Below are 21,061 nucleotides of genomic sequence, written 5' to 3'. Positions count from 1 at the left end.
ACACGGGTGGGGAGACAGGAGTTCATTATTTGTTGTTTCTAAAATGATGCAATAGTATAGAGTACACAGTACAGGAAAGGAGGAAAAGTCACGACTAGTTCACTATATGTTGTTTCTATAAAGATGCAATAGTATAGAGTACAGAGTACAGGAAAGGAGGAAAAGTCACGACTAAGCGCTTAAACAAAGAGTGTGTTTATTGCTCATTGAAATGGGGCAGTATTGTATTTATGAAGAAGAAAATCAAATATATTCTAGAAAAAGTCTGAATTTAAAAAAAAAGTCAATGTATTCATTACGCAAAATTAGGCAGCGAAACAATAGAATGATTCATCTTCCTGCCATATCTTGTAGGTAACATCTTTTATCTTCACCTTCTTAACAACATTCTTAATCTTATATGCTGCAAATCCTACATCTATTTTTAATTAACTTGCAGTCAAAAAAGGAGAAACAGCACGGTGTAATGGATCAAATAGATTTGAGATAATTAGACACAGAGACGCCATCACTTCAGCACTTTGAACATTTACATAACCTGTAGAAAATGTGAAAGCTGTGGCTAAAATTAAAATTCTTAACTGTATCATCATTTACATTTCAAAATGGGAATATTGAGACGTGGTAAATGCAGCAATCAAAGCATTTTCTACAAGTCAGAACTGTAGTCTTGAGTGAGGCTGTGTTATGAGCTTGCCTCCATACTTCAGCCTCCTGCCTAAACAATAGCTGCTTTCGGACCATCGGTACCCGAGTACTCAGTTCCTATAACTACAGACCTCGCGCTAGACCTAGCACGTGAGTAGGGCACCTGATCCGAACTAATGTGACATTGTAGTCTGTGCCAGTGTCACATTATTTAACTTGCCACAGCCACCGAAAAAAAGAAAAAAAATGAATGGAAAATGAATCAGGAAATCTGTGGAGTACAGAAGACAATTGGTACTTATTGCGTATTTCAAGGGGAAAATTGTGGAAGAAGTTTGAGCGAGGCTTTAGTAAAAAGCATTTTCAAAATTACAAAGAGTTGTTGTCTTGGTTTTACAGACATTATTTTCACTGATTGTATTATATAATTTATTTTTGTTTTCTCTCAATGTAGTTTGCAGTTCTCCTTTAAAATAAGAGTGATCGTTTGCAAATCTGTTTTGTTTTTGTTTTTTTTATTGTGGAAGGGACTTTGAAAGCATATCGAGTGGGAAGAAGTGATGTCTGAGTGTGAGACAGAAAGGGTTTACTGCACATGGGAGAAAAATAAAAATAACATTTGGGAAGATTCAAAAACAATGTGACAGTCCCATGTTTGTCTTTGTGCTGCAACAACTTTCCATAGGTGACTAAATTAAGTGTTCTAAAATGAGAAGGGAAGTGCACACCTACGCAGTTTCTACGACCCTACCTCACAGAAGGAGCTAGAATGGTTATAGGAATTAGAAGTCCTGGTCCCTAGTTCCTACATGTGCAAACACAGCAAATGAAGTCATCGGCACCCAAAAGATTATAGGAACTGCAGATGGTTCTTACAGTGGGAAAGCACCTAAAACAACCACCATCAACCCTTGAAAAAATAAATGATAGCTCAGCTTTTGGGGATCTGGTGATGCACTGAGCAACAAAGAGGCCCAACACGGGCTTCAATGCAGAGCGCAGAATAGATAAAATGATAGCTCTGGATACTGCTGAGCTAATACTTTTATTAAAGGATGCAGCCAGCATTGATTAAAGGGGGCAATCGGGCTAAAACCAATAACTCTCTGCTGCCCTTTAACCCCCCCTGTGCTGCATATTACATGAGCAAAGTTTCCCAGCATCAAGCCTGCCGCCATCCCTTGGCTGATTAGCACATTCATTGCTTGCACTTGATTTATTTACTTATTTACTTATGGATGCAAATTTGAGTTGTGGAGTCTACCCCCACACCCAAATATATAATGCACTGAGGGAGAGGGGAGATTGATAATGTCTGTCTCACTCTTCATGAATGTCTGATGAGGCTCTTCACAAAATACCTGATACCACCGTGCTATGCATTCCAAAAATAACGTTCATTTTCACTCATCACATTGAACATTATAAAGAGAAAGGCATAACACATAATTGGTAAATGAAATATCTAGTATGTGCAGAAAGGACTTTGAATAATTATGATTAGAATATATCCACAAACTGATATTTTCTACAGTTCAATTCGTTGTGCATTTGTTAACGTTCGAGAGAAGTTCCCAAACCATTCCAAAAGAACTGAACAAAAACACACTGTCAGGCTTTTCAGACCAATTCTTAAAATTGCAAAATATGGTCTAAGTATATATGTCTTATTGAATGTGGGAACCACTGGTCTGCATTTATTATACACCAGATTAATAAGCAGTTATGGGCTTCGCTGTCAAACTAATGGGAAAGGGGAAGTGAGAAGAAAAAGAATGTCTAGACATTTACACTTCTTGGAATTATGCATTCATGAATTAAACGGCCACAATAATTTGTTAACCACTTTGTAATGCACACTATTGCCACCTACAGGATTTGATGGAAGATTTTCCATAACAAAGTACGTTAACACCCATTTGCCGATTTCATTTTTGCTTTGCCATTAGAATAGTATTATCGATTAGCTTTGATATTATCATTCCCATTCCGTCTTTCAGTAGTTTTATGGAATGCTCTCAAAGAATTAATGTTAACGTCTCGACACAAAATCTTCTTAGCAGTAGGTCGAACTTGGCATCTAGCATTTCATACTAAGTCAAACTTATCACATTAACCACACTCTTGTATGTTAGTAGTAACATGGCTATTGAACTCAAAGGGTTTTGTAATGACCAAAAATTAAAGTGAACACAGTATTTAGTATGTACAGTATATTCAAGCAGTATAGTTCTTTTCTAGTTTTAAGATTAGTGAAGCAAAACAAAGTGTCCATGCTATGTATCACTGTGGTTGTATCCAGTGCTTACAGAAAACAGAATTGGCCTTTAAAATCTAGATGGTGTAATTGAATAAAACGTAGCTGTTACTGATGAGCTATGGGATTGTGTGGAGACGGGAAGTCTCAGATGGGCTGGCTGATAGAAACCTCGTCTAAAACAGCGCTTGGCTCAGAGACACCTGTTTAAAGGAAGGAAAGCTTTAATCTCTAGAAAGCACCAAAGAAGTCAAGGAGACAAGGAGACTGAGTCAAACCAGAGAGCAAATACAAGTCAACTGTGTTAATAAGCAAAACTAAAAAGAGTTTTTTTTATACAGTGATATGTATGCAAGAAGCTGTGATTTACATTGGAATATGTGCTCGAGCTGATATCACTGTTGTTCTGTACTCATGTTGAACTGTACAAACCCAAACAAGCATCGACTCACAATGAGAGACAATAGGAAGGAAGAAAAAAGCCAAATTCCTCAGCCAATCTGAGGGTCTGTTTGAGTGCACATTCCTGTTGGCACCTGCCTTCAAAGCTTTATGTAAATGGCCCTTTCTGCCATTTAGTCATACTTCTTGTCTTAGCAATATGCTACCAAACTGGAATGTTTTTAGCAATGAGGTGATGATAATGCTGCCAAATCATGCTTCAGAAGAGTGGACCTTTATTAAGAAGTCTGTTTCTCTAATGGATTTCTGTGTAACTCCCCTACACTCAATATGAACTGCTAAGCATTGATATGAATGAACGACTGTACTCATACAGACACTTGAAAAATTATTTCAATATTGCTTTATGGAACAACACAATCTGATACAACTTCTGTCCTGGAGCAGGTCACCTGCTTGACATAATGACTCCATCAAGTTATGGCTACATGGCATTGGCAAGAACTCGATCGAAAATCCTTCCATTTTGTCTCAAAATAAATGGTATTTGTACAGCTTGTCTGGAAAAAATGGCAAATGTACCTCAGCTGGGTTTGCCCCTATTTGATGTTGCGTGTCTGCATTTGGTTTCCGAGACTTCCCTGAGCTTGGGCAGCCACACAGGGTAAAGGGCGCTTATCAGAAAATCAATGACATGAACACTAAGCAAGTTACAGGAAGAAGTGAGAAGGAAGGGTTCCTATTGATAATGCAGGGGAACACCTTTGATGTTGCACTAGGGACATGCTCAGTGATGGGGGAACCATTGTAATCCTCAGACAAATCAGGGGTTGGCTTGATCTGCTTAGTTAGTTCAAATGAATGACTTATAAAAACAAAAGTGTGTACAACTATGTAACATAAGGTCATACATCTAACCTATCTAATACTGGAATGCATTGTTTTTGTTCCCTTATTTATAGACTTGTAACTGCAGCAAATGCGCTTCTTGCTGTAGTCAGTCACTGAATAACAATTACTAATGTCACATAATATATGTTTTTATTTTTATTCTTTTATTTGTGTCTATGTTCATGTATCCTTTACAAGGTTCAGATACTTGTTGCTCGTGTTGATTTAATTGTACAGATTTGGCTGTGTCAAAGTGTTAATTAACCACATGGAGATATATTGCAACATTGTTGTTTATTGCCACTGTAATTATTGCTCAACCGTTTTGCTCATGCAGACATAAAGGTACTTCACTATTGTTAGGACTGCAGGAGGCAAAAAGTCGCCTCAGGTCGATGGCACTCAGCCTGTAAACAGGGCTTCCCGTAAAATCAATGATCTTCAGTTGAGGATATCAGCGCGGGAGAACAGAAATAGCCATGCTGGTGTTGAGTACGAGGGAAGAACAGCAGGGCTTACAACAAACTGAATGTAGATGCAGGGAGTGGAAAGAGAGGCTTACTGGCACCTCAGAATATTTAGAAGATATGAAGTCAAAGTATGTATGTATGTATGTACGTAAATACAATGTTAAATGGCAATGGTTGGTGCATGATCAGAACTCAAAACAACTTTCAGCAACATCATTGTGTTATTTCCACTGGCGGCCGTTTCTCCTCACCTTTCTTTTGGTGCAATTGAAATGGCGTGCTGGTGTAATTAGAAGTAGTTAATTAACTGTGGGTTAATTACGGGGTTCTGCAGTGTGGTAGCAAGAGACTTGGCGGGTGGCAAAGCAAAGGGAAGCAGTGTACACGCAGCGAGAAGCCCTACAATTAGCAACCAGCACAAAGGGGGGTTTGGTTGGCTCATATAATTTCACTTAACGACGAGATAAAGTGAGAACTGAGGATGTAGATAGTATTCATTTTCCATGCATCTGAATACTTTGTATTGTAATCATGAGAATGACAATGGAAATTAGATTTTAACACTTACTGTAAAGGACAGTCACCATCTCAATGCACCATTTGTTTTGCAATTTGGAGACAAAGACAATAATTGTTTGGTAACTTGACTTTCTATTTGGTATAAGAAGGTGTCAAAGATGGAGAAATGTGACTTTGGTGACAAATATGTTTCAGATTAGAAGATTAGACATCAAGATTTGACCCCAACAGATATGGAATGAATGATTAGCTCCAGTCCAAATTGGAGCCTCTCATCAATTTGCATGCACTGCTGACTTTCCCATCGTTTGGAATGCAGAAATTCAGGGAGGACACTCGCCACTTTGTACACTGCTCTACCACACTGGCACTATCCTAAACACCACACATGCTGCATCTCATTTGCTCAAAATACAAACCTTCATGGAGAAGGCAATAGAAGTGAGAGTAAAATGAACACATGCAAAAGGACTTGAAATGGGGGAATAACACAGATACAAGGTCAGAGATGAAGGGGAGAAAGTAGCTGATCATAGTGTGTGAGCCCCAGGTCTTTCATTTCGACTAATTATAAAATCTCCCCCTATTTATATCTGCTGGAAGCAAACATTCTCTCATGAGAGGAAATATGCTAAAAGCTTTAAAAGCTTCTGTTTGCACTCACTCAGTTTCATTTTCACCACAGAAACAGCATGAGGGTGGCAGTGAGGGTGAACCCGAGGTCAACGAAGCACACATCAGCATGCGCTGAAAAACATCACCAAGGCGTGAGTAAAAAATGTGAAGTATAACATTACAAAATTACAAATGTGTATAGGGCGACTGCCTAAATAGAAGAGTTGGGCCACATATACATATACACACACATGTACCTTCTAGCAGGATGCCAGTTAAGGAAACCACAGACAGTTGTTAAAATGATCAATACCCTTGAAATATTAAACCATAAAAAGCCACAGTATTGAATAGGAAACCAATGATGAAATGGTTTACGTATCACTATTGAAGGAGTTTAGGTAAATGATGATACCGCAGTCTCAATGTCAGTCATTTTCTTCTTTTTTCAGATGGATGTTAACATAAAGGGTTGAGCAACGTGACCTGTAATAAGTCATTCATTCATTTTCTGAATGGCTTATCCTCACAAGGGTCGTGGAGGGTGCGGAAGCCTATCCCATCCAACTACATGCCCCAGGCAGGGGACACCCTGAATCTGTGGCAAGCCAATCACAGGGCAGAAGGAGCTGGACAACCATTCACGCTCACGCTCCTAGTGGCAATTTAGAGTGTTCAACCAGCCTACGCTGGATATTTTTGGAATGTGGGAGGAAATTGGAGTACCCGGAGAGAACACACGCAAGCTCGGGGAGATCATCCAAACTCCGAAAAGTGAGGATAAACCTAGGATCGAACCCACAAGCCCAAAACTGTGAGGCCGACACGCTAACCATTCGTGTGCCGGGTTACCTTGAAGTATAGTACCATTAAAATTGAAATGCATGCTATTGTTAATTTTGTCATGGAAGTCTTTCTGTGTGAGATGAATAGGTTCATTTAAAAAGACAAACCATTTCTGGATTGTAAACCTGGCAACAACAAAAAATGTTAAAAAAGCAATAGAAACCACACAATTAACTTTTATTTCCTGTGTGACAAGATTTCAATGTGGCCAACACCTGCAGCTCAGACAATATCAATGCTCTAAGAGCATTTCTCTCCAATGTATATAAGTATATGGTGCCCTAGGGTCACACAACATGCATTTTCCACAAATGCTCGGGTCAGTGCAAATGTATTCCAAAAGGCCCAATTCATACAATTTTTGCCACACCCCTTGTCTACATCTTTCCATTTTTGTGCTCATGGTGATATGCAAGCTTACACTAAAATAATGGAATTAGAGCTGTCACCATCATTTTTGGTATGCTAATGGGAGGCGAGTGAGTGATCAGAAGAATGTCTAGCTGAATGCTTAAAGTACTAAATTTGCTATAATTTTGTTGGAGCTGTGAAACACAAGAATCGTCATGTCTGAAAGCGGCAAAGAAAGAAAACCTGGCAACAACCCTAACAGGGATCACGCCCCGACAGACAGAAAGGGGACACGGTAACGTGTCTATAATCCTACGCCTCTTTGTGTAATCTGGAAAACAAATACCTTAGTAATGACCCGGTCCCACACCTGGTAAAACACTGTGTTCACTGGCACTTTGAATAAGACAAACAAAGCATTCTCAAGGGGACACTAGTCATGAGAAAAAACCCTTCGTTACACAAGGCGCCCATGTATTGATTAAAAGCGTCTATGCGGGTAAAGGAAAGTCACAAATAAACACATGGGCAGAGATGTCATCAGAGTGAGTGTTTGACCCGGGCTTCACTTTAAGGTCTAGGCCTCAGTGGTGTGATGATTCCCATTTTGGAGGCGTTTGGAGGCCAAATAAGCGAAAAGGCAGTTAAATGTGGTTGGAAGCTGTCTGGGGTGAGAGCAGAGATGCGGAAAGTTGCACAGTGTTTAAGTGTGGAAAAGGCTCAATTACTATCTTTTTCACAGCACGCTGATACTGAGAGGTGAAGACTTGTGCTCAAATGTCAAACACATACAGTATACATCCGGGATTAGAGCCCGTTCTACTGAGTCGAAAATCATTTCTTTTTAGGGAGAAAAGATGCATGAAAGCCATCGGTGAGCTGGCCTCTAATTCAAGAGTGGAATCTCCTGGATAAATAATTAAAGGGCTTTTTTGACGACCTTGCACAGCCAAACCCTTTGCTCCCTCTGTGACATTTGCTAAAGTCATTAATGACAAAGAGTTTGAAAGAAAATCCTCAGCTATTTTCACCACAGGGGGAAAAAACGTTGTTCACAAGGCCGGTCCCAAATTCTTTTCTTCTTAACGACAGCTTTTATCATAATTGTGACCTTAATGGACGTGATGCTGAAGGCATGGTTATTTTCATACCGTGGAGCATTGATTCTAAACTAGAAGGTAGGAAACCAAAAGTGAGTCAGAGAAGCCTTATTTTTGGGTCCCGGATAATATTTTTCACTGGATTCTTTAATATTGTTTAATATTATCTATAAGTGATGGGAGTAATGACTCCCTGCCAGCCCTCCCATTTCAAATGATTATGCAATCATCAATGGCCAATTAGTTAAATTAAATGGCTAATAAAGTTTATTTTGTTTTTGTTTTATACAAAAATCATTCATGATATTCTGAGTCATTGAGACAGTCAATGGCATTGAAAAACCGATCGTTAACTGTCACCCCCAAAGTACGCAATCTATTAAAAACTGCTTGAAGGCGGTCAATTTTCATGCATTGTACATGCAGATTGGATGGAAAACCTCCAATCACAAATAAGTCAACAATGTGATCAAGTTTTACAAAGCAGGATTCTATTGTAAGGCATGCAAAAGAATGCTCCACAGTTTGACAAGAATGTGAGAGAGGGGGAAAAATAAATCAGAAACATTTACAAAAAATGTTTAAAAGATGGGCCAATGTGGTACTACTGAAAGATAGACAAATAGATATGGTGTTCTTAAAACCCGTGAGCGAACAAAATCACTAGTTTATCTTCAAATAGTGGAAATATCTAACTTAAAGACAAAAATCCCATCTGCCGTCAGTCTTTGTGTTCATATCCACCAAATATAAGTCCCTACTCAGAGAAGCTCCGGGGAGACGCACACATGAAACCGACTAGCCCAATTCTAAAACTCAATTGCAAACAATGTTCATTCTAGCTATTCGTAACAATGTATCAGGTATGTGTGTGGCAAAGACAGAACTTCAACTGTGACAAATGGTACAAAGGTCAGTGCGGAAGCAGCTGGAGCATCCAGCACAAAACACAAAAGCCAAAACGCAAATTCTCAAAAGGGTACAATTGCTTCATGGAAATTTAGAAATAGTAGGGATGAGAGCTAAGGAAACGCATCAAGCAGAGTGATACTTTAAGAGAGTGTTAATAAATTCTTAATACACCCCCCATTCCCCCCCGCCCCACTCCGAATGTTGTGACACCCTCAGCGGTGTGAAGCTATATTTGAGAAAGAGCAGCCCCTTATGTCCCTCATCTGCACAGACACATGCACACACTGCTGCCCTTGTTCATTTGCCTTAATGAAATGGCCACATGCCTCCTGTCATTTCAGAGCTGCGAGCACACTGTCGCACCTGGTAGATATAAATCAGGACAGCCGAGCTGTATTTGGGAAGTGAGGCATTAAGCATGACAGGCCCTGTCAAAGTTCAGATGGCAACAACCGCAACATATAAGCAGAACCGCGGCGGAACAGACTCAAAAACAGAGGCCCAGGCACAGCGGATCTCTTATCTGCTGCATCTGTGGCTCTGCGTGAGGCAGCTGCCACATCTGGGCCCCAGCTCGGCAGCCTGCTGAGCGCACGGCTCGGCACAACTCAAGTGGGCCGGGGATGGCTTCGGCGAGCCCCCCGACAGCGCGCGTCATCCTGAGTAGACTTCCGCATCATTCAGGAAGACTTGACCTCGTGATTGCTGCCATTTATTTTGGGCTCCCTTATCTGCGAACTGAATTTCTAAGTGGTGTCGATTCTAATTCCTAGTAGGGACGGGGAGATAAAAGTTGTTCACTGTGTGTATTGCTTGAGTGGAATATATGGAAGCGTGTGGATTTTCATTCATGTGAGTTCAAGATCTGAAGGTCAAACTTTGTCAGGAGAGCCAACACATTCCTCAGAGGACAGGAACATATCTTAAGTGTGCTGGCATGTGTTTGCTAAGACTTCACTTCATGTGTAAAGTAATAGCTATACAGCACTATATATATTAAGTGTCACATCTCTGCTTGGCGCCTCTGACGCCAACTATACACTAGACAAACAGGACTACTGAGACACACTACTTATTCACTTTGGGTTTGGCTACACCACTTGAATCGTAACTCTTAATTCTACCAAAATATTTTGGATAGCTTGATGCTTTCAACTACTGAAAATTCAGTTTCCCACTTTGCTGACTTCTGTTTTAGCATTAATATATATTTTTTTCTTCTTCTTTTCAACACACCAGTCAATCTCATTTTGTGTGCATAGAATATTTTAAGTTGGGACTTTATCTCATAAAGCCAAGAACGCCCTTTTTGTTTGTCACTGCAAACAGCTGAAGTCTCGTTACTATTTGGCTGAATCGATAGAATTTAAATGTTTATTTATTTGCACTGATTGGCCATTGGTGAGTGAATGTGTCATTGGCCAAGTGTTAATAATAAGAACTCGCAAGGCCACTACTTCCATAGTAAGATGTGGTCCGTCACACCAGCACCAATTTGAAATGTGCTCATCTTGGTCATCATAAAGTTGCTTCCCCGCCCATTACAGCTAAACTGAACAAAATGGTGTGCCACTTCACTGCTCTCATTCTACGCTACCATTCTTGTGGTCTCGTTGATATTAAAATTTTAAGATAATTGGCTAAGCAGTATTCGCCTCAACAACCAGCTTCCTTGTCTTAGTCCAGTGACAGCCGCAGACAAGCAAGTTGTTAGTCCTCTGTCAACTGGCCGATAGGAAGACTAGATATGGGGTTTGGTGACGCCAAGCTTTAAAGATTGGTTAAGTTAACTAATTGGGCCAACTCCCACTTTTATTTCCATTGGAGCAATTTGGGAAATACCCTTTTCTAGTCTTTGGTCACAAAAGTAAAACTGACGGAAACAATTTTGGATGAGTTCGATGAGTTTAGTCATAGTAACCCACCGAAACCTGACGACAAGCCCATCAAAACATTTGATAAATAAACAATCAACTTAACTTGTACATTCTGAATAGTGCAGAAAAGACAGCCATAGTTTAAGGAACTTGATTTCAACAAACAGACTGTAGAAAGACAAAGTTGGCCAACGCATGAGCACATATTTTCCGGGGGATTTGGTTGTGGGTTCTCCCCGATGATGATGATGATGAAAATGATGATGATGATGTCTCATGTCGGGGCAATTCAAGCAGCCCTGCCTCGACTCTACCCAACTGTAAATTAGAGTGCTGATAATGAGCTGCAGGATCAAGTCAATGACAGATGCATCTTGCAGGGGAAAAAGAAACCACGTGAAGAGGACCGCAGGATTACTTTTATGACACATAATATCAATTGATTCAGGCCTGTCGGGGAGGGAAAGCGTGTGTCAAGGTCGTAAAAACTGCACCATGTTCTGCGTAAAATAAGGATCTATTGAGGTTATCTCTGCCAGAGGTCAATAAAACTTTTCAGCACTAGCATGTGGTCCTTGAAAAACACATTTTTGAAGGTCTCTTGGTTAATTATGTCATTGTTTTGACAAAGAAAGAGGACAACAAACTAAATCTTTAGGGAGATAAATCAAATATATTTACACTTAGCATTCAATCCACATTAAAGTGTCAGTTTCTTATAGCTCAATGCATTACCATTTTTTCATTTTTTTTACTGAGTTCATATCTTTGAACGTGGCCAAGTCCAGTAAAGCAGTGTTTGTCTTGGTTAATACCCTATCCAATCTTTTAATGGTCCATTGTGAGATTTACAACTAAACCAATGCTTTTTGGTAAAAAAAAATCATATTTTCTTCAGGTAAGATGTACTCATCTTCGGATAATACCACAAGGTATGGTATGGCCTAAGTTAAGCAACGTGCAAGGAAGGTCAACTTCACCAATCAAGACACACATGAGGTCATATTGTGAATGCTCTCCTCTGAAACGCAGGACAACGGAAACGGACAACCATGCACACTCACACCCATACCTAGGGGCAATTTAGAGTGTCCAATCAGCCTACCATGCAAGTTTTTGGAATGTGGGAGGAAACTGGAGTACCCGGAGGAAACCCACGCAGGCCCAGGAAGAACATGCAAACTCCACACAGGCGGACATAACCTGGATTTGAACCCAGGACCCCAGAGCTGTGAGGCCGACGCGGTAACCACTCGCGCAACAGGGCCGCCCCTCTAAGAAGGCTAATTATGTGAAATCAGTGCTGTCAGATTATGAAAGTCTACATAATACTTTGGCCGAGCTTTACAAATATGCAGACACTAGAAATAATTAGCATTCAAGTTAACAGGATAAAACTTGTTACTAAATGTCTGTGCACGCCTCTTTGCACAGTTGGAAGACAAAAAAAACGAAAAAAGAAAGCTCAATTCAAGCAGAGCCCTGAAAGTTCATATCAAGTGCCACTACAAATTACAAGTTGACAGGTTAAATTATCCCCAGTATGTGTTTGGTACAATGTATGTGCATGTCGAAGCAACTGCCTCCAGACAAATGTTCTGTAAGAAGTATTTACATGTCAAGCATCATCTCGCTCGAGGAAAAAAAGTCAAAGAGAGACAATGCCAGCAAAGATCCTTTGAGCTTCCTTGACAGAGCTTCCCTGCCACCTTCTTCATTTTGCTTCTGATATGACGCTACCACATCTCTAACAGATGCCCCCCCTATTTGAGTTGTGACAAGGGGGAGCCCGGATGGTGTAAAATGAGACGATGACTAATTGGTTCATAACGTGTAATTGGGAGGATGTAATTGGAGTGCACCTCTAGATGCCAGGTGCACCTTTAGGAGCTGGGGCAGGGGTTTGCCCTTTGACTGGCTATCAAGGCATGTGTTGGGGAGGGTAAACGTGTGCAAATGGGTGTGTATGGTTAAATGTGGGCGGATAAACAATGAACTTCTGCAGAAGGCCCACAAACAATAGAGCTTAAAGTGTGGTGTCTTGATAGGGTCATTAAAGCCACATAGAAGCCAGTCCGTTGAAACTACATAAAACTCCACAACTTTGTGGTTAATACAGCTAGACATGTTTATAAATGTATTCACGCAAACAACACAGGATATAGAGTGAACTAATACTATTAAAATAGGAACAGCTGTACATTTTAATGGTATCCAACAATAACATATATGACTTTAGCAAAAAGTTCAAGACTGATTGGCATTCATTCAAAGTCCTTGTTCCAATCAGTTCAAATAAATATGCAGGTTTCTAAATTTACCAAACCGCAGAGAATATTGTTGTAAAAACAAAAAAGAAAGTTAAAAAAAATGTGATTTCAACTATACTTTCTTATGTCTTCGCATCCCCTTCACGTTTGAGCCATGAAAACACACTTAAAGCCTCCGGTTGCTGTACTATATTCCGCGGATTCTGCGCGGGACTTTCCACGATGAGAGGAGCTAACCACCAATTGGCTCACGCACTAATAGGGTTTATCTCAACACTACAATCCTGCATAGTTCGCAGTCAGGGAAAGACCTAATACCATTCCAAATTTAATTAACAAATTTAAAAAAAAAAAAAAAAAAAAGAAATAAAAAATAAAAATCAGTATTTAACACGGACATTGAGAGGGCTGGATGTCAACCCAATTTAAAGTGGGGTGGCTGCTACAATCATTTGATGCCAGGCTCTTGCAGGCAAAATGAATTGGACGTCTAGCCCCATCAATGGCAGTCAATGAGTTTCCTATTAAGGGTTAAATATTATTGTTTTGTTTATACATGCTCATTTGTGCCTGCTGTTGTGGTCACACAGCCTAAAGCCCACTTGCATATTAATCTACCGGCGGGTGAAAGAAATGCAGCTCAACATTTTCTCATGGTTCAGATGATGGGTCAATGTGATCAATATCTTCACGACCTACCTTAGCCAATAGAACAGGATAGCCAATCAATGTAAAGGAGGCTGGGTGTTAATTGGTACAGTGAGAGAGGAAGTTGGGCGATGGAGCAATTGGTAGTTTATTTGAAGAAAAGAAAAAACAAACCAAAAAAATAAAAACTAACCATCGTGTGTCAAAGTGAGCAAATTGTCAGTGTGTAATGCTTGTCTAAGGAATGTATATACACAACAACAAAAAGGAGAGAGAGCATGCGTGTTTAGCGGTAGTGCAGAGAGGGGGCTAATCGCAGGAACATCTGTTTTTCCACCTATCACTGTATGATTTTCCATCATTAGCCACAACACCTGCACTTGCATGGGCTCAGTCTTGAACTAGCTTCTTTTAACAGCTAACTAAGTAAATGATAGATAGTAGTAGATGATTATTGCTTTAAATAGTAGATGATTCTTGGATTTGTAATAAGAATGGCACAAAGGCCATCAAAGAAGAATTTCCATGTGAACAGAGAGAGAAGTCACCATCTTTTTTGAAAGACATAATTTGAAAATAAAATAAAATAAATTGCTTGGACATGGTGGTTTTTGCCAGAAAATAAAATGTTTAGCGACACTTTCCTAATTAAAGAAACATGGGTAGGCGTTTGTCTAAGAAGTGAACTTAAACAGAAGAAACTTGAGTGGGGGACACATCTGAGAATAAACTGTTTACCAAACCTAGTGAGTGCCTGGTGGGTTTTTTGTGTGTCTGATGAGAGGCTGCAGCTGACAAGCAGAGATATGTAGAGCAAAGAAAAAAGTGTCTTGCAGATAATTTGTCAGTTAAGTGGAAGTGGGAATGCATGGTAGCAGGAAACAGCCTTTAGTCTGGCGAGAGCCCATGCAACGCCGGCTGTCTTGTCCTGTCTTTACAGGCCTCCAAATGAGTCAGTGTGGCTTTGAACCCACAAGAACAGCATCCTGGGTGTTTATAAATGCAACATGGTCACCCGCACTGCCTCAATTCAATATGCTGTCAGTAAATCATTGCAGTGTCGCATAAAAACTATTACTCCAATTTGGCTACGAATCTTAGACTCAAATCCAGAAGTCAGGACATATGATGGAAAGCTATTGATTCCACACTTCTCGGCTGTAATTTGGAGAAGATTAATTGGCATTTTCCCGTTGGTCTATGCTTCGAACATATTATATAACAGTGAAATAGAAGAAAGGCCTAAAAGCTAGGACGAGTTGAGTCTAAACATGCTTCCCCATTGGACTGTGGGATCCCCCTAGCCACTAAATTACTTGAACTGACACCAGAGGCCCACTTCTGTTCTGTGCTCAGGCCACTGGATGAGCAGGTCAAGACCTCTCCTATAAGACAGCAGGCCAGAACCACATAACTCTTTACCTAAGGTTAGGGTCAGTGTGATGCTCTGTCTTGCCAGGGTCAACCAGAGGTTCCTGGCCACTGAGGTTCATGGCAATACTATAAAGTAATCAATCTGGGCGCTCAGCCCTTGTCAATAATGTAGTCCAGACTGAGGAGGGTCACCACCTGTTCCCTGGCCTCTCCTTGGACTATCCTGCCCTCCTGATGTGCTTGTGTCTTGGATTTCACTGTCACTGTCATGAATATCTGCCCTGACACGATGGCCAATCCAAAACGAGGGAATTGACTAAGGGTCATCTGAAAAGGAAGATCATATGATCATTCTTATCTGGGCAAATAAGACATTTCTCTACATGACTGCACTTATGTAGTGTCACAATTCTTTCTTCCTTTGTATGCTTACCACGATCGAAAAAAAAAACGGCATTAGTCGTGACTACCAAGATGAGGCAGCATTTAATTCGGGTTCTCCTCCTTGCCTACTTGAAAGACATGTATAGGGCTCCTAGTAGATTCTTCAATGAAGTAAGGGTACTGATTTATTTGAACAGTTGAACTAACCTCTCCTCTTTCAACTCAAACAGGTCATCCAAGAGCAGCACTAGTAACATTTTTTTCAATACAATCTTTAAAATAATTAATGAAAACAAGACTTTGCCCTATTCAACATTTCCAGCTAGCAAGATGCAAAACAGATACATTTGATTTACACAACAACGTAAATCATAACCAGCTAGAACAAAGTGCTCTATGTAAATCCATTACTTAAGTAAATGAGAAAATTGGTTAATGGCTCTTAAATTGAAAATAAATGTAACATATAAAAAAAATAAGTACGACACAAAGCTAAGTCAAATTCGAATGACTAACCAACAGTCCCATTTACACAACAATCAATGTAACGGTTGGTCCCCTACAAGTTGCAATATGGTAACATAACCCCATGCCAAAGAACTCACTGGTGCTCTACACCAATAAACCCCATCCTCAGGTTGATATCAGACAATCTGAATTATTTGTTTAGAAGGCATATAATATTATCCGCTTTTGTGTCGGTACATCCTAAAAAATACCAAAGGCAGCGAGAACTGGAAATTCCAAATTCACTGCATGCATGCGCTAAGTTCGTAATTCAAGTTCAGTGTTTTTCTATTTTTTCCCTCCTTCCTTAAACTCAATCCCTTCTGACACCATGCCATATCATTAAGCAGCTCAATCTGCATTCTATTTGCATATGTACATCTGTTGAGTTTTATTGATTGCTTATTATTCTTTAAGATTCATGTAACATAATTAATGACAACCCCCCTGGTGCCACACCCAAGGGACAACTAATTCCACTGCAGACCAAGGGGATTTCATCAAGTGGTCTTGTCACAGTGGGCACGGGGCCAGTTTCATTCTGGGTCCCGTCGCTGCCTCTGGCTATCATTGGTCTCAGTCAGCTCCCCTAACAAGGAGAGCGCTTCCTGGGTCACGTTAACTAAAAGGACAATTATCCTGAGAACAACGACGCTTTTCACTGGGGCTGCGTTGTCATTAATGCAATGGATCGGGTTACAGCAAGCAGCTTGACCTAATTAAGGTCTGCTATCTGTGGCGTCTCATTGTTTAGTTTTGTTTGTTTGTTTTCCTCAAAATGGAGACTATTTTTTAATAATAGCTGTACTTCTCCCCTTAATAATTTGGCAATGTATTTTCACATGACAGAATGCGTCATCCGACATTGTAAAGACAGACAATCAAAGATCTCATTGTACGAATTATGATATTACAGGAAACGTGATTTTATTTGTCTGCCAAGCATACTTGGCTCGCAAAAATGGCAAGACATCTAGAATTAACTGTATTGTTTTGTTTTTCTTTGTTAAATAATTGTCCTGAAAGAACACTATATCAACTTAAGTACTAAATAACATAATTTAATCAATGACTGAATTAATCAGCGGCTGGCTGAGACTCACTGAATATTAATTTTGAAAACATTAACGTACCTAAATAACCATGAGTAGGGTTCTCTTTCTGGTCAAACTATTGTCAAAAGCACCGTGGATTCTTTTATTGTTCTTTCCTGTTTGGAGTAATCGTCAAATGTCCTGTAGCCAGTCTTCCAACTACCTTCTCTGGGAATTGCTACTGTTCAATGACTTAACTTTTTCTTTCCATTTGACTTTTTGAGTGTTTGTAGTCACCAGTTAATCACCACTAACCAACTATATTGGGGGGGGGAATTCAATGAATAACAGAGCAGCCAACGTGTGTGTGTGTGTGTGTGTGTGTGTGTGTGTGTGTGTGTGTGTGTGTGTTGGCTAAAGGAGAAAGGATTGGAATCATACCAATCTGCGAGGATTGGTGATGAATGTTAGGAAAAATCAAAATCATCCAAAGACATTAGACAGCTCTAATGAAACATTTCTGCTGTCTCAGGACTCAGACAATAACAGGCAGCAGAGAAGCCAATCATGTGAAATCCGGAGTCATAAAAAGCCTCCTTCAAAGTCTGTTTATTTTCAGTATCTAAGAGGTGTGTTCTCTATTTGGAAGGGTAGAAATCAGCTCAAACAACGACACACAAGTGAAGGGGATCTGGTTTGGCAAGTATATGTATATATGAATACATATGTGTCCTTACTTGTTGGGTATTGTGATTGTGATTGAAATGTCAACAAAGGGCGAGTTCAGAGAAAGGGCAATAAGTGAGTAAACGGGTTTATCACCTTTACTATTGCAGCATTGTAAATGCTTCTGTAATTTTTATATTCCCACAAAAGCACGAATAAGAACAAAAGAAACAAAGAAGTTCGTCAGTGAAACCATCAGCAAAATGAAGATTACCTCCCCCTGTGATGACCACGTCTGTGGTCGCAGTGACCCCATCATGACTGCTCTTTGCATCAACAGCAACAATGCCTCTTCCATTTACCCTGCTTTTAGCCGCTCAACAAGAAAAATGTACTGTTTTAAGTAATCCTTGTTTGCACTGACCATAATTGATTAGGTAATCCTGGTTTAACATGCACTAAAGCCAGTGCTTAAGAATCTATTAAGAGGGCTAGCAGCTTAAAGAGGAAGGATCTATCTAACGTTGACTCCTAGATCTCTGTTATAGTGCTTAGATGTTGGAAAGTTGGAAGCGGACACTCGCCACTGATCCAAAAGAAGTCATGTCTCCAGGTCACATGGCCAATTGTGCCATTGTTTTGTTTCTAGAGCCGTCTTATGGTACTATGATTTTGCACTTCTATAAGCCGAGGTTTATCCTCAAGTCATCTCTATCATTTAATATATCTAAGTACTCTTCCGTCTCGCTGCAGACACATTCCTGGTGGCATTTGGGCCAACTTCTACCTAGCGCCACGGGCACCCGAGTGTGTCAACTTGACATGACACATGCCACGCTGCAAGCTCATCATTGTGACAGCCCTGTCATAATCAACACAAATCTCTCAGCGTCAGCATTAGCGGAGAAGGTATTATGTGGCGCAGCTCGGCGAGGAGGGGCAAGGCAGATGCAATAAGTGCAGGTCACTCAGCTGCCGTTTCAGTGGTTCAGTGGTTGTGGGCTGAATGTGCAACCGGAACAAGCGGAGCTTGCTATGGGCTAATTGCTGCTGCCCGTCCTCCGCATCCGCTGCTGTGGTCTGCAGGACAAGGCGGGTGCCTAGGTCTCGCACTGGCTTGCGCTCACCAAAGACGAATAGAAAAATAATCCCCTCCAAGACCTTTATCCTAATGGGGCCCATGACTGTAATTACAAGGCAAAGATTTCAGATCAGGCTCTTAAGTAGCCAGCAGAGAGCGCGCCGAAAACAAAAAGCCATGTAATTATCGTCTGCCTCATGTGCCGCTCCATCCTAGCAACTTCAGTTACCTGTCCTGATGCCATTTTGTCAGGGAGTCCGCTGATGACTGGATTTTCCCCAGTCTGTGGCTGCAAGCAGCCCTGCCAGTGTGCCTGCCTGTGCAGGATGCACACTTCTACTTGCAGGGGCGAGTGACGACATGGCACACAAAGATTGAGGAAACCTGAGTCTTCATGAGCACATGAATGCATTTTTTTTTTACAAGAGAAGCGAGGAAAAGGAGGAAGGGGGAGCTCAGTTTGCTCCAAACAAAAGATCTATTGTGCAGTGAAACTTTATATACATATTAGAAACTTGACACCCATAACCTCCTAAAGTAGGATTCTTGTAACTGTGAATAAGATAACATTACCTATTATTTTCTTTGGTTCGAAACAAAAAACAAACCTTTAAAGCCTTCTTTTTTCTCTTTCTTTCTCTCTATTATTATATGTGATGGATTCTTTGTTTTTGTGCACAGTCATCTAATATCAGTGATAAGAGAGCCGTGGTCTCCAGGCAGTTTTGTGGCCCATTAGGTAACACATTCCCTAGGCGGAGCTAAGCGCAACGCACAACTTGTCGACAGAGATTTGCACTTGTTCTTTCACTACCTTAGCCCATGATGTTCAGGTGTTCCAAAAGGAATTTTGAGTCCAAAGCTACTTTGCCTCTCACACAGTCTTCAATGTGGAATGTATTCAGGTCTCTATGCAAACAAGAGCAACTTGTTTCTCTTAATGCAGCTTTTATTACTTCAGTCCCCACCTTCTAATTGTGTTCCTTGCATTATCAGTGACCATAGAGGAAACAAAGTTAATGGAGTGTATTGTGAGTGAGTCACGGAAAGCAAACACGTATACATGATACAATGTGTGCTTCCATGTCTTTTTGGGACTTGTTTTCACATGAGGTGTTGGTGAACATCAGTCCTTTAAAACCAGTTACTTTATAAAAAAATAAAAACAAAAAAACCTGTGTAACATCCCATAATCCTTCATCTTTTTCATCCAGGTTTGACATCAAGAATAAAAACAAAATCAAACACATTAATTCAGTTAAGACAATCTTAAGTTGGTGGAAGCCTAGTCCCAGTCATCTACAATTTTCAGGGTGCATAGAGCACCATCACAATGTCTACTAGGGGTAGACAAACGCAGTAAACTGGCATCCAGAGAACCAACAAAACCTGATGAATTATAGTTATAACCCATGGGTGAAAGGACAACTAGGTGCTAATAAAGGACTCCGTTCATCAATAGAAACCTGCACTGTCTCTCTTTTCATCATCTGGTACAAACCAGGAAGTGCTTGTTGTTTTTTAATGTTGTCCTAAAACTTTTTCACAACCCTGTATGCTTCTTTAAAGACACATCAACTCAATAAAAGGGCTGTTAGCCCCCGCCTTTACAATGATCGGCAACAAACATAGGCGCGGGGTGACTAATCCTGGTGCTTTCCATTTTGATTCTGCCTGGTCTTTCTATCACAAAGACATTCAGCGAGTGTTTGGATAACAGACAACTTCCATTTTTACAAGTTCTATTAATGTGGGCTCGAGGTGGATGATTCATGGGGAACAAAACCTGGAATTTGTCAGCCCAAATTTTTCCATGATACAGAGGTTAACTTTTTCCACTGATCTGGAGGTAGCTAATAACAACTACAACTGCTACATAATAACCTACTTTAAATGATTATCATGCACTGGTGAACTGAGCGGTAAGGTTATCTATCTAACTGCCAGGAAAAAAAGAAATATAACGGCGCAAGTTTGAGCAGAGAACAAACCGCTCGTGTGATTTGTGGCTCTCAGTGGTTCTGCATGTGGAACCATAAAATGAGATCAGGTTAAATGAAGAAACAGAGGTCTAATGGGAAGGACTGGAAGTGACTGCCCCAGACTGCCCCATCCAACACAGGATCATTATAACGTAATTCAAAATAAAGATAATGTTGTCTTTAACATTCAGGTTTGGACAGGCTGCTCTTGCGCTGTCACCGTGCAG

The 21,061-nt window shown here is 40.4% G+C and overlaps 1 protein-coding gene across 10 annotated transcripts in view; it reads right to left on the bottom strand.

Moving 5' to 3' along the window:
• The window catches only part of zfhx3b (zinc finger homeobox 3b), a 313,149-nt gene that overhangs the window by 86,832 nt on the left and 205,256 nt on the right, over positions 1-21,061 (bottom strand). The window contains exon 2 of one of the 10 annotated variants that reach the window (XM_077619365.1): positions 5,852-5,934. The exons of the other annotated variants lie outside the window; for them this stretch is intronic. The gene's annotated coding sequence lies outside the window, so the exon portion shown is untranslated. The remainder of the gene's footprint in view (positions 1-5,851; positions 5,935-21,061) is intronic. 10 annotated transcript variants of the gene reach the window in all.

This window comes from Stigmatopora argus, chromosome 2, assembly GCF_051989625.1.
Source record: "Stigmatopora argus isolate UIUO_Sarg chromosome 2, RoL_Sarg_1.0, whole genome shotgun sequence".
In the NCBI taxonomy this organism is placed as follows: Eukaryota; Metazoa; Chordata; class Actinopteri; order Syngnathiformes; family Syngnathidae; genus Stigmatopora; species Stigmatopora argus.
This window is presented reverse-complemented; position numbering and strand designations above follow the sequence as displayed.